This window comes from Polypterus senegalus, chromosome 15 (assembly GCF_016835505.1).
Source record: "Polypterus senegalus isolate Bchr_013 chromosome 15, ASM1683550v1, whole genome shotgun sequence".
NCBI lineage: Eukaryota > Metazoa > Chordata > Cladistia > Polypteriformes > Polypteridae > Polypterus > Polypterus senegalus.
Window position 1 is genome coordinate 18,745,467 of NC_053168.1, and position 15,723 is coordinate 18,761,189.

A 15,723-nucleotide genomic window follows, 5' to 3' on the forward strand; every position below is an offset into this window, starting at 1 on the left:
GGGTTTGGCTCCAGCAGACCCCAGTGACCCTGTGTTAGGATATAGAAGGTTAGACAATGACTGACTGACTAACATTAACTGAAAGTATTATCTGCTAAAAAATAGTTTCAACAAAACCTGCAGCTAAAGTATGCACTTTGGAACAGAGTTTAAGATCCTATCTGTGCCTTCATGTAGCTAAAGGCTTTGGAACGCTGAATATTTTACACTTATCTGTCTAGCTTTCAACATTAAATACCTTCTGTTCATAATTTGAAAATAAGCCTTTAATTACAAAACCAGCCAGTGCAATCAATTTACATTTTAACTGCTCATTGACAAAAGATCAAACTAATTTCGAATTAAATGATCATCGTGCCATATTGTATTTGTATAGGAGAAAGGTTTGCAACCTTTGGCACTGCAGTTTAGCTGTGAAGAAAAATATTTCAAACTATAAGGAATACAAATATTTATACTATTGTTTAATTTCTTAGCCAGTGGATGAAATCATCACATTACCCACAATACAACTTACCATGTTCAGTCTTCATTACCCCATCTACCTTCAGTCTGCTGATGTTTATACCATGTTTATTTTGTAAAATGGTCATTGACATTGGTCCAGATCTACCATGCAGCATAGACACATTTCCAGCTGCTGGTATATTGACAGTTTAGACATCAGACGCCGTGAAACATAAGAACACAAGAGGTATGTGGGTCTGTGAAGCGTGTTTGGTTAGATAAAAGCTGAGTTGGTCCATTATGTTATATGTTATTGCTACTTTAAAAAATCTGTCCACTTCAAATGCAAGAACTCAGCAGTTAATTCACGATTCCCACAACTCCGCATGAAGAAGTGCTTCCTGGCTCTAATCGTGGCTGTAGATTTTCATGTTATACTCTTGTTCCCAGTCCTTAGGGATACTTTGTCCTGGTGGTAACAGGTAACAGTCATGCAGCTGGGAATAAAATGAATCACACTGTGATCAGATCTACACACAGTAGCCAGAAATTCATTTTTTCATTCATTCAATGCATTTGAATAATTGGAGGTCCAGCTTGTTATTTCCTAGACTGGAACATGACACAAACTGATGGAAGTTTGTCCTTGTTCCTTCCAAAGTCACATGGTTGAAGTCACCACATATTACAACTACAGGGTCAGAAAGACTCATCATTAGAGTGTGTAATAAGAACACAAAGACAGGTCAAGGTTTGGGGTTTCCGGCCCCGTATATTGTAAAGAACAAAACAAAATACTTTTAACAATCTGCACAGGCGCTATGCTTTGACAGTAGGTCATTGCATCACACAGTCTTCGCTTGCAGAGGGGAACTTAAATAAGGGGGGGACCGGAAATTGAATGGTATGCTGGGAGGGAACCATAGTGGTGTGTGGGAGGAATGACGTCATCGCAGGGAAACCAAGAAGGGATGGAATGCGGTAGTGGCTACATGTTGTTGTCCAGGCGTCCAGGATTTTATGGCGGCGCTGAGTCTGTCTTTCTACAGGAACAAAAGAAAGAAATGTTAGTGCCTCAACTTGATCCCCTGGCCCGATGTGATACGCGGCTTGTCGGGTGTTCCCGCGGCTCCCTATGCATGCGTGCGTGACAGGTGCTATTGACAGAGTAAATCATTTTCATTGCTGAGTCCCCATTTTGCAGAGGGAGGATTATAAACATTAATAATCATGACGTGACTTACCTCCCTGGGCAAATAATGTGAATGATTTCCGACAGCCGGAATTTAAATGTCTGAACTACATTCTGCAATATGCTCCCTTTGACACCATTCCTCATTCACATGAATGACCAGTCCTCCTCCTCTCTTTTTTCACACTGCACTGGGTCTCTGTTTGCTTAAATAAGATGAAATCCTTCCAGCATTAAAACAGCATCGGGTATATCAGGTTTAAGCCAGCCCTCTGTAAAACACAAAATGCCTCTGTACCTGTATGTGCCATGGCCTGCTTTGAGAGCAGACAGTTCATCTTTTTTATTTGAGAGCGATCAAATATTGCCCATTACAATGGATGTCAGAGCAGTTCCAGCTCCTTTTCGCCTTACTTTTATCTCATTCCATCTTGTCGTCTTCTCTGTCTTCGGACAAACATTTCCTTGTGGTACAGCGTAACTGTGTTGCTTAGGCAGTCGCTGCAGAAGTGGCTGATCATGAGAGCATTTAGTTTAACCTGCTTCTGTTTTCTCAGTGTTTCTTACATTTCCAGGTATTGCAGACATACGGCAGTCCCTTTGTGATCCCTCCCAGGTTTGCAGGCCCATCTAAAAGCCAGTCAAGATAAGCAGGTGCCTTGGTTTGCATTGACTAAACTGATTTCTAGTGGCTGCTATCAGTGGGAAGCCAGGAGCCACATCAGATCTAATTAGAAACAAAACTAGCAACTAGTAAAACATGTTCAGAAATAAAAAGAAAAACAGAGAGATCATGGAGCTTCAGAAGAATTATAAGAGCAGGTGTTGAGAGTTCACTACTCTCAACAACAACAACAACATTTATTTCTATAGGACATTTTCATACAAATAATGTAACTCAAAGTGCTTTACATGATGAAGAAAAGAAAAAGACAAAGTAAGAATTAGAATAAGACGACACTAATTAACATAGAATAAGAGTAAGGTCTGATGGCCAGGGAGGACAGAAAAAACAAAAAAACTCCAGACCGCTGGAGAGAAAAAATAAAATCTGCAGGGGTTCCAGGCCATGAGACCACCCAGCCCCCTTTGGACATTCTACCTAACAAAAATGAAACAGTCCTCATTGTATTCAGGGTTCTCATGGAAGGACTTGATGATGATGGTCACGTAGACTTCTGGCTTTTAATCCATCAATGTAGGAACATCACGGTGCTTTGATTAGGTGGTGGTGGTGCAGATCGCCACCATAGAAAACCGGGAAAGAAACAGAAGAAAGAGTAGGGGTTAGTATGGATTTTATAGTTATGATAATTAATTAAAGATACAGAGTATCAGGATTAAATTACAATGAAGTTATGAGAAAGCCATGTTAAAATAATGTGTTTTTTGCAGTTTTTTGAAGTGCTCCACTGTATTAGCCTGGTGAATTCCTACTGGCAGGCCATTCCAGATTTGAGGTACATAACAGCAGAAGGCTGCCCGCCTCACCACTTATTTTAAGTTTAGCTCTTGAAATTCTAAGCAGACACTCATTTGATGATCTAAGGTTATGATCTGGAATATAAGGTGTCAGACACTCCGGTATATAAGATGGAGTGAGATTATTTAAGGCTTTGTAAACCATAAGCAGTATTTTAAAGTCAATTCTGAATGACAAGGGTAACCAGTGTAGTGACATCAAAACTAGAGAAATGTGCTTGGATTTTCCTTTCCTAGTTAGGATTCTAGCAGCTCCATTCTGCACTCATTGTAATCGATTTATGTCTTTTTGGGTAGTCCTGAGAGGAATGCGTTACAGTAATCTAGTCGACTGAAAACAAAAGCGTGAACTAATTTCTTAGCATTTTTCAATGATATAAGAGGTCTAACTTTTGCTATGTTTCTTAAGTAAAAAAATGCTGCCCTAGTGATCTGATTAATATGTCATTTAAAATTCAGGTCAGAGTTAATAGTTACCCCTAAGTTCTTTACCTCCATCTTGACTTTTAATCCTAATGCATCAAGTTTATTTCTAATAAACTCATTATAACCATTATTGCCAATCACTAACATTTCTGTTTTCTCTTTATTTAGCTTGAGAAAATTACTATTCATCCATTTAGAAAGTCAGACATTGTGTTAGTGAAACAACAGAGTCAGGGTCATCAGGTGCTATTGATAAATACAGCTGCGTGTCATCAGCATAGCCGTGGTAACTCACGTTGTGCCTCGAGATAATCTGACCTAACGGAAGCATGTACATCGAAAAGAGCAGCGGACCTTAACAGAATTTGCCGTCGGTTCTTCTTGGCTTGCAGGCGACCTCGGTAACGTAGCAGACTGGACCGAGTCTTCGATGTGTGGAAAGGCACACAGAGATGGTCACCTCAATTTGTGGACTATTTGCCAACTATATTTTATTTCTTTTATGATACAACAGTGGAGATACAGCACTGAGCTACCCAAGAACACTTCTCCTTTTTCTCTCTCTCTCTCCACTCCACCCACCAAATTTCTCCTCCCTTAAATAATCCATCAATTAACTTTATAACAACATACTGACATGAACTCCTGCTTACAGAATTATGCCTCTTAAGATCGTGGCAGATAGGCATAGTGTCCTACTTACAGTGCTGTTTGGTCCTGTTTTGAGAATATAAACTGTTGGATAAACTGCACAGATTACATTTTTACCAATGCAGTATTGTTATTTTTTATTTATTTTCTCCTGACCTGTAAATTGACTGGATTGTGAAAAACAGATTATGATAATAAAGATTTCAGTCATCCCGAGATAACGAGTGGAGTATCTGTGAAAAGTGGCACTGATTTGTACAGTACTATCATGAAGGGACATGAATGCAGTTAAATACTAACTTTTATTCTTCTTAAGGAACACCTAAAGGAAATATACCAATAAAGTTCCAAGTATCCATTAAATTTTAAAAAGGTGTTTGGTTTTGTAGCGATATCTCCTGCTATTTCAGATAAGCGGCATGCCAGAGTTTAGCAGTAATTACAAGGGTAAATCAAAAGTAACAGCAATTTGAAAATTGTGCGCTAACTGCAATGAATAGAGGCCAACTCAATACAACATGTTCGCAATGGTTTATGGGTAGCGCAGCGCTTCCCGATTGGAGGCACCCAAAAGGGTGCGAGCAACTGTTGCTGGGGGTGCCAGAATCCATCGAGGAAGAAAAATGAAAAATATTATTTGTACAAAATGTTAATTTATCTATCCATTCCTAAATAATTAAATGGGCAGGCTATTTCGTATCAGTGCAATACGCTGCCTGTTAAAACGGATGACTTCCGCTCTTACGTGCCCTTAGTGCTGCGTCGGTATTATGAACTATCATATGAACTCATATTCTTTCATACTTCTTCTCAAATGAAGGGGGTGCGAAATCGGTCTCGTCCGTCACAGGGGGTGCGAGGGTAAAATGAATCGGGAAGCGCTGATCTAGTGGATGCCAACATTGTTCTGTGAATTTCAGCAGGTTTCACTCACTCTACCCAAAGAAATCTCACTATGGTGTGTTGTTCAACAATGGTGCAGTCCTGCAGAGGAGTGTCCGCGTTCATTTGACTTTGGCTTCAGCTAGACCAAGGGGTGGGCAATGTCGGTCCAGGAGAGCCGCAGTGGCTGCAGGTTTCTTTATGAGAAGTCAATTATTGCTGATGAAGCACTTACTGCTTAAGTGACATTTTGATGCTTCATTTTAGTGGTCTTACTTGTTAAGGTTCCCCACCCTTTGTTGCTTATTTCAATCTTAAAGAGCCGCATTCACTGTTTTTTCTGCCTCACTCTGCGCTGTCCATGCAACGTGGCCGCAGAGAGCTCTAACAACTCGGCACATCCACATAAAAATGACAAGGGGTGAGCTTTCTTGAAGGCTTTTACTGGACGTACCTCATTTTAAACTGAAATATATACAAAAGGTGGTTGTATTACTTGCTTTGCAGCTAAGCAAACTAAATTAATTCAAATCAAATTAAAACCAAGGAGACAGAAGCAAGTAAAAGACCGTTTAGAATTAAGATGTTTGCTGGAGTATAAGGTAGGCAGATTAATCAAAAAGACAGTCTGTGAATGTAAAAGCTTTAAATGTAGTGAGCAAGATGGTATGGTCAGATTGGTGGGACATAAAGCAAAAATGTTTATAGAAAATAGTGAGAGACACATGAGACTAAACTGTACAGTATAGTATAGTACAGCCATAAGCCCAAGTAATTACATATACAAGTCGTGGGTAAAATGATATCCCTTTTGTACATGTCAGTTACATTATTTTGCCGTGAAACAACTACAGTATGTCTTATAAGTAATTACAGTATATTTGTCAATCAAATTGTGCATGTTTTACACTTCAGTCAGACCGTGTGAATTTAAAAGTGTCCCGGCTTTACATTGTATTTACATGAGTAAAAAATAAGTTCCATTGAAGCCATTTGTTCTTGTGTCCATTCACCATCCCCTCCCACACTGGCAATTTCAGAAGAACAAGGCCATAATTATACCTTTGTCATCATCATTATCACACTGCAATTGTGCCTTCTGAAGGCTTAATAAACAGAAAGAGGACATGTTAGATCCTTTTTTTAGCAGCTGCTGTTATTTTTTATTTATTTATACTGTCAGAAGGATACCGATTGACTCACAAGCCAAGTAGTGATGAAAGAGTTAAACTGTAGCATTTCCTTATGGTAGCAGTTATCACAGCTTCAGAATGGCATGTGTTTTGAAAATTGCTACACTTAAGGATCTTGATCGAACAATTGCTGCCTGTATCCGGGATAGATAATACTAATGTCTGCTTAAACTTACAAAACCTTTCTCAATTTCAAAGCATAATAAAGGAAGGCCATTTTACCAGTCAAAAGTACTGCAAACACTTGCATTAACTGCTTTCACTTTATGGTTTTGCTTTTCTATACACAATTAAAGTTAAATGGCTATCATTTCATCAGTTAGCGTTTTAAGGAAAATGATGCTGGATAGAAATTGTAAAACTGATGCAAAATTGAGCTTTTGTGTGATTTTATTGTAGTGCCTCCGTTAGTGACAATTTGGGCTGCTCTAAAATATTACTATTATTGTTATTTTATTTACTGCTATTTTATTCTTTTTCTGTATTGACTGGCATTCAACCAGAGCCCTGAGTTTAATCCAAAGTTTTTCTTAAAACATGTGCTGTCCCTTTAAGTGTGTTATTCTTGACTCATTTTTGCTTTCCTTTGAAAACTATCAAAACCGGTCACAAACAAAAAAAATCAAATTCTGCTTAATGAATATTGTTTTGTCTTGGTAGAGTTCTCTATTACTCTACTTTCCCCTTTTGTATTATTAACATGTTGCCTTTGTCAGAATGCCACAGATCTCACAGACTTGCCACTGTTTATCAGGTATTGTACCATATAACGTCTCCCCACCTTCGCTTCTACATCGATAACCTCAGGCAGTTGGGTGTAGTAAAAGACAAGCAGGAGTTAAGCTACAATTTAAACAATGTATTATTGATAATATTCATAAATAATAACAATATGCCAAGTACATTTGAATATTGACAACCATACAACCTGATAAATGGTGATGTGTAGTTTTTCAGGTGGCACAGAGATTTGTTAGTTACTTAAAATGTCTCTAGTTGAGGCATCATTTTTGGTCAGCTTTCTTCAGAACAGGCCGCATGCCTGACTCAATATGGCTGCCGAGCTGTGCTCTTCATTGTGTTGTCCTTTTCAGTTCATGTGTGAGATGGTCTTACATCAGTTTGGCATCAGAGTGAGGGTGAGGTAAAGCAAGCAAACTTATAGGTTTTCTGTCCAACCCCTACAGCCAATAGGGCATCATGGTACTTAAAGGCTTCTGATACAAGCCAATTCCAAACAGCCATACTTCAACAACAACAACAACAACAACATTTATTTATATAGCACATTTTCATACAAACAGTAGCTCAAAGTGCTTTACATATTAAAGAATAGAAAAATGAAAGACATAATTATAAAACAAAATAAATCAACATTAACATCGAATTCGAGTAAGGTTCAATGGCCAGGGGGGACAGAAAAAACAAAAAAAACTCCAGACGGCTGGAGAAAAAATAAAATCTGTAGGGATTCCAGACCATGAGACCGCCCAGTCCCCTCTGGGCATTCTACCTAACATAAATGAAACAGTCCTCTTTGGATTTAGGATTCTCACGGAAGGGCTTGATGATGATGATGGTCACGTAGACTTCTGCCTTTTAATCCATCCATCATTGTTGGAGCATCATGAAGCTTTGAGTAGGTGGTGGTGGCGCAGGCCACCACCACAAAGAAACCGGAAAAAGAAACAGAAAAGAGAGTAGGGGTCAGTACGGATTTAAGAGCCACCATGAATAGTTATTTTGAGGAGATTGAACATATAGAGTATCAGGATTAAGTTAAATTAAGATTAAAATGAAGTTATAAAAAGGCCATGTTAAAGTAGACTTCAGACCAATGGGGGGACAGAACACCCTCACAGCTGCCCTCCAAACCAAGTGTTAAGGTGAAGCTTGACAGTTAGGCAGCCTGGCTTTCCTGTGGAGGTTGAGAGACTTTCAGAAATATTAGCCAAACTTGTTTGAGGCACTTCACCCAACCCTGTCGTAAAATTACAAAGAGACTCAGCCCTTAAAGGGGAGAAGGGCTTCTTAAACCACTGCTGTTCTAATCACTAATGTAAAACTAATATTATATTGCTTTGTCTGTTACAAATAAAGACATACAAAATATTTATCAACTTGTATGCAAAATTTCTCATCACAACAAATATTTAGGTTGAATCAAAATCCATTTAGAGCACATGAAAAATGTCATGAAATGCAAATTCATTTTATTACAATCATTCCAAGGTAGCTTTCATTAGATCTGAAAAAAAAACAGATTCTAAGAAGTATTTTATTATTTTTATTCTCATTTCAAATCAAAATGTAAATATTAGAAAAGGATGAATGAATATTTTTTATTTATACAGTATACTTACACTTTACACCATAAATTAGGCATTTATTGTTTGTGTACAACTATTTTAAACAAAAACAAAACATGTAAAATCAATACTTTATATTATTTTTTTAAACTAGGAAGATGTGTAGTTTATTTACATGTACATAATAATTATAGTGCCTGTACCGTGGAAAATAAGAATAACATAATATTCTGAAATATGAGTGCAGCAAGTATTATTACATTACTTTATTATATATTGTGGACATACTTACATATAATTACATACTTGTGTGGTTTTAATATGAATAATTTAACTAAAGAAACAATCCTACCTCATACATTTATTCTGCTTTTCACATTTCTTTTCCTCTTCCAAATGCAGAATTTACAAATAGAACAAGGTGTCTGCAAACAAATGATATTTTAAAGTTGCTGACTTGCTGTCTGGGTTGCCCTCTTTAGATGTAAAGAGAAAAACACCACTGGCATTAGTTTAGCTTACTTTAATTCTAGGTATTTATTAACGTTATTTTAAGTAACTCTTTAATTTAATTGTGGTTATTTGATATTATAGTTTATTAGTTGTATAACCTGTGGTGGGCTGGCGCCCTGCCCGGGATTTGTTTCCTGCCTTGCATCCTGTGTTGGCTGGGATTGGCCCCAGCAGACCACATGACCCTGTAGTTAGGATATAGCGGGTTGGATAATGGATGGATGGACAGTTGTATAAATTAATAAACAGCTACATCAAGTTGGAAATGATGAAAGGTGAGCAACATGACACTGATTTTTATTTTAAATCTCTTTGTAAAGGGCAATTTAATAGTATACAAATAAGGGTTCAGCCTGTGAGTCACATATTCATATTACACATAAATAAGAACATTTTAATAAAATTTCACACAAACCAGCAATATTTTAAAACTACAAACTGCACATTGGCAAAAATTAGATGATTACAATACTATAAAAGAACAAAAATGAAATAAGCATAATTGTCTGGCCCCTGCTTGTTCATTTCAGGCTTGCATGAAAAAGAGAAATGTTATTCTATGATTATGGGTGCATGTGTGAAGATCCTTCTGTATAAAAGCGGTCGGGATTGTCCTTCCGTCCCGTGAGTGCTACGCAGGCGCGGAGTTTCACACACGCCCCATCCATTTTACACGATGGGATTTGTAGTTTCGTTTTTCCAGGTAAAAGATGATTTTCTACTCCAGACTGTGCGATATCTTCTTCTTCTTTCTTACTATATAAAGGCGGTCGGGATTGTCCTTCCGTCCCGTGAGTGGGAAGCGTAGCGGTATTCCGCGTATCACAGACTTACTACTTGCAGCTTGCGGTACGAAGCGACATGATGTGAGCAGAGTTCTGGTGCTCCCATCGCTCCCTTGCTTTTGTGCGCGATGCTTTGGAAAAATAGACAAAATGATGTCTCTGGAAATAATTAATGTTGATGGAGTACAAATGCCTCACCGCCTAGTAAATATCAGGGGGGTTCAAAAGTGTGACCTCAATATAGAAAAAAAGTTTAAATTTCATCACAAAAATAACAGAAACTACGAGTATTAAAGTAATACCGCTCAAATGCAATATAACCAAATGAATGAGTTTGTATAAAATATCCAATTGATCTACATATTGAATTGCCTTAAGAAGTGGTCAACTTAAAAGGCGGGTCAGCCTAGTTAAAACAATAATTGGAATATGCAAAATACTATATTGATGTCTCCCAAGATTAAGTAAGCAAAGTGTTGTGTATATTATTATAAATCAAAATAATGGAAGATGAGATAAGATATTCCCAAGGGGAAATTAAAATTTTACAGTAGCTCAAAAATAAATTCTATAAATTTAATAAAAACAAGCCACAGCCCGCCTCAGACACAAATAAAAACTTCTGGCTTGGATAAGAGAAAGCTGCTGCTGTCGGTAGCAGACTTGCAGGTGGCAATAAAATGAGGTCAGAGCTGTTCTGATTGTGCCACAGGGTTATATTAAATGACATTAATATTTGAATAGAGTTGGTCCAGCTTGGTAAGGTTTATAAATGGAACACACTGAATGATTTTTGTTTTCTTGTTTGAAGTCACTAGCATTCAGAATGATTCATCATAAAGATATTAGTAACAGTGAATCATTTCTGACACAGAGTCAGCTAGGGTGATTTCACTTCATGGCAGTAACATTGGTGAATTTGGTCCACATTTCAGTGTCTGGATCATACATTTAGTTTCAGTTGTACTGTGCTCCCTTTTTGCCCATTCGTGAAAAAATCTCCAGTCATCGTTCTGCATTTACCACAGACTAATGAAACCCATCCAGCATTAAATTTTGTTTTGTCTAAGCGCAACCTTGAAACAATGATAGATGCTTTTATAACATCTCGTCTAGATTACTGCAATGCACTTCTTCTTGGAATTAGCCAGGCCTCCATTGCTCGCCTACAGCTGCTGCAAAACGCTGCTGCTCGATTTTTAACTGGCACAAGAAAGCATGAGCATGTTACTCTGATTTTGGCTTCCCTTCACTGGCTTCCAATTCGTTTTCGAATCCATTTTAAGATTCTTGTATTTTTTTTTTTATCTTTTAATGGTTGTGCCCCACTTTATTTGTCAGAACTGCTGCATCCTTACGTACCGTCTCGCTCTCTCAGGTCAGCAGACCAGATGCTTTTACGTGTTCCCAAGGCACGATGCAAACTCCGACGTGATCGAGTTTTTTCAGTTGCAACCCCAAAACTCTGGAACGATTTGCCGTTGCACGTTAGGCAGGCTCCTTTGCTAGCTGTCTTTAAATCCTATTTAAAAACGCATTTTTACTCTCCGACTTTTAGCCCAGTATGATATGTTGGCTATCTGTATAATTTTAATTAAGAGTCTTTTCAGTTCTTATGTGTTTCTGTTTCATTTCCCCTTTGTTGGATTTTCTTTTTTTTTTATTGTACAGCACTTTGGTCAGCCTTGATGTTGGTTTTAAAGTGCTTTATAAATAAATAAATGAAATAAATAAATAAAATAATTAAATTAGCACCTGAAATAAGGGTTCTGCAGTACCTAAATGTCACAGCACCATAACTTGCTATGAGATTTAACAGTTCATACAACTTGTATAAAAATCAATCGAATCATTCCTCATTACTGCGGTGGGCTGGCGCCCTGCCCAGGGTTTGTTCCTGCCTTCCGCCCTGTGCTGGCTGGGACTGGCTCCAGCAGACCCCCGTGACACTGTGTTAGGATATCGCGGGTTGGAAACTGACTGAGTGACAGACAGTCCTCATTATATGGATCTAGGCCAGGTCTGAATCCTTTCCACCAAACTTTTAGCCTTGCTCGTGATATTTGCCCATTTCCATCTTCAGAGACGCAGCTCCTGCAATCGGATGTTATACAACTCCTTAGGCAGCCGTGAGTGTAGTGCTACCAGGTGAATACAAGAATATTTAATATATTCCACTTTACGTTCCTTGGAGTCTCTTGCATTCTTAGATAATATAAATGTTGGCAGCCATCAGATCCTTTACACTTTACATCTCTCAAGTTTACAGGTTGTCCAAAAGTTAAGACAAACCAGCACTTTGGACTGCGTTGTAGCATTTGTTTGATTAAATGTAAAATTATTCAAAAATTGATAGTAATAAGCCAGTGGCCAAATCTGAACATTAATAATTAATAATGTTAAAACTTTAATAATTGTAAAAAAAAAAAAAAATAAACAAACTGAGAGCTTCTGTAACAGCCACCGCCTAGAAGATGACAGAGATAGCTTTCCTTATACATTCCCAAGACACTTCTGATAGATTAACTAGTGGCACTAAAATAACCCAGTTTAGTTAAGTTGGGGCCAAGTCATGAACTGGTGTTCCTTCATGCCTTGAGCCGGGCGCTGCCAGGATTGGCTCCTGTTCCATGCAGCCAAGCCGCATATTGAACTAAGCAGGTTTAGAAAAGGAAGAAGTGAGTGAGAAACCTGCGAGTACAGGATAATTGATGAATATACAAAAGTAACAATAAAAATGGCTATATGAATAGTCAAGTCAAGTCAAGTTGGGGAGTGTGCACTGGTACAGTGCGTTGCCACACCCACTACACGGCGAAACAACTCGGGATCCCGGTTCGCAACCCCCCAGGCAGTCACGGGGTCCAGTCCCACCCATCCGGAAATGACCCTCTATCTGCCGCAGCCAGGTGTTACATAGGCGACCCCTTGGCCTGGTCCAGCCACTCGGGTCCCCAACAATGAGGATCTTTCAAGCCAGATCACCTTTGGGGAAACACGCCACACGGTCGTAGTGCCATGATTGATGCTCCCTCACAATGCAGGTAATGTGTCTCATTCGGGACTCCATGAGCAACACAAAGTCAAACCAACGGTACCCAAGGATTTGCCAGAGAGACACAGTACCAAAGGAGTCCAGTCTTCATCTCAGGTCACTGGATAGCGTCCATGTCTCGCAACCATATAGCAAGAATATAAATAGTACCAAAGGTATAAACTCATATACAATTCACGATACAACATACAAAGTAGAAAAATGTAAAAACAGTAAAACCGTGATTTAAGAGTCAAGGGTGTACACACTTACTTGCCATGCGTTTTCTCAGGTTGTCCAGATGATCAAGTGCCTTTTTCAGTATGACCTCAGACAATTCATTTTCGATTTGTATCCCAAGTAACTGGAAGCAGCTAACACTGCAGGCATACACTTGTTTAGTGCCACGATCCTGTAATATGAAAAAAGCAGGGGAAAGTTGGCGGCATGTATGAGGCAGAATACGTACAGCGGCGCTTCAGTTTCTTTCTTATGCTGCTACATATTGGTTTTGCCTACAGTATTAAACTCATAAACGGCCAGCACACTGCACCATTTGAACCTCTGTTAAATAAGGAATGATGCACTCAAAAAGTTCAGTACATATTCTAACCCCAGAGTATTTAGCTGTTAAGAATTACCGTCTTCTTTTGATTTCTTAATTAACGATAGCTATTACATCTGCAACATATGGAAGGAAAGGGCTAAAAACTGGGTACAAAAATATAGACCATAAAATAAAGTTAACCAGTGTTTGCAAACTGACGCCTTTAACAATTTGTAGAATGGTGGACACATATGATTACTGTTAAACACAATTATATAATAGTATAGATGTAATTACACTGGGTGTTCAATGCACGTTGTCTTGCTGTGATTCATAAACCATTGTAGGACACGGATTATTTTAAAATGTCTTCATCTGTACACCATGTGTGTGAATGTGTGACAGAAGGAAAACAAAATGAATACGTTTGGCTTGGGTATCTGAAATACAACTGCAACCTGCGCTGTTCTCAAGTCAGGCATTTTTTTAACAATTTGTAGCATCACATAAAATATATTATTTACAAATACAATGATGACATGCTGTTGTTGAACCTATTTACTGTAAAACATTTGTTAATGTTTATGGTAAATTAAAGCTTTGCTTCAGTGTAAGAACATGTCTGTGTGATTCTAAATGATCTCTGTAATGTCTTTGGTCATTAAAGACCTTGTAAAATGTTTTTGAAATGGAAACTCACATTATGCTTTCTGACGTTATTCACACCAAATCCACTTCTGGGAACTAATGCTTGGCGGCATATCTTTCCTTATTATGAGTCCATGTCTTTGCAGATGAAACATTTTTACAGCTTTGTATGGACCCCAGAAATGTGACTTTGTAACTAAATAATATTATTTTTCCTTCTTCCATCATGTAATGAAAATGTAATGTTTTGTATGACTTTGTTATTAAATATGATTGTTTATATGGAATCATAAAACATTCTTATAGTCTTTGTAATTTTTTTCTTTGGTGTATTGTGTTGAGTGATGAGTCACGTTGTAACACTGTAGCTCAAAAATGGCCTTCTTTACAAATTCTTGGGAACTTCTGAACCTCACCCCCACTTTATTTTGGACAGATGATTTTAAAGATGGGTCATGTTAAATATGTTTCCATTTCATATTCTTAGCTAACTCTCTGTCCTTTACTGTTTAATACTACTTTAATACTAAGTTTCACATATATCACATTTAAAATGCATCCAAAGATCCATCTTGAGAACATTCTCGTCAAGTGGCCTGCATTGCTAGACCTTACACTCTGGGAATGCTTAAATTAGATAGAGAGAGAAGTTAGTAGCACACGCTGATACGGCGACCCACCACACGACAAACCAACTCAGGATCCCAGATTAGGACCCGAGGGCAGCCATGCAACGGGTGATACCTCAGCACCACACTAGTTCAGATGGAATACAACCAGTGTGAGTTTTTTTTATGGTGGCTGGAGAGCCAATTCTGCCAAGCAACCTGCAGGTTGGAGGGCCTACATGCAGGGCTGAATGCAGATGAACGTCATACCCAGGAATTAAATTAGAACTTTAGGAAAATTGTGATGAATACAGGTCATTCAGCCCAACAATCCAGAGTTTCCAAAATAACACCATGTTGACATTTGAAGTCCCCTCAAGTCCTACTCTCCACTGCATTACTTGGTCATTTAGTCCATGTGTCTGTGGTTCTTTGAAAGAAGAAAACCTTTCCAACATTTGTGCACAATCTAACCTTAACATGTTTCCAAGCATGTCCCCCTGTTCTTGTTGCAGAGTTTATTTTAAAGTAATAACTGTGATCTACTGTACAAATTCCTTTTATAATATTAAACACTTCAGTCATGTCCCCTCTTAATCTCTGTTTTCTTAAACCTGAAAAGGATCCATTCCTTCAATCTCTTCTCTAAGCTAATAACTGTTACGCTAGTCCTGAAGTCAGCCTAGTCATTTTTTTCAGGACTTTCTCTAGTGATGCTTTGTCTTTCTTGTAATATGGAGACCAAAACTAAACACAGTACTCCAGGTGAGGCCTCACAATGCGTTATATAATTTAAGCATAATCTCCCTTGATTTGCGCACTGCAGACCCCATGATACATAACCTAACATCATATTAGCTTTATTGATTGCTTCTGCACACTGTCTTGATGTAGAGAGTGATGATTCCACTATGACTTCCAGGCCCTTCTCATAAGGTGTACTTTCAAGTCTCATTATGTATTCAAATCTAACACTTTTACTTCCTAAATGTAATTCTTTACATTT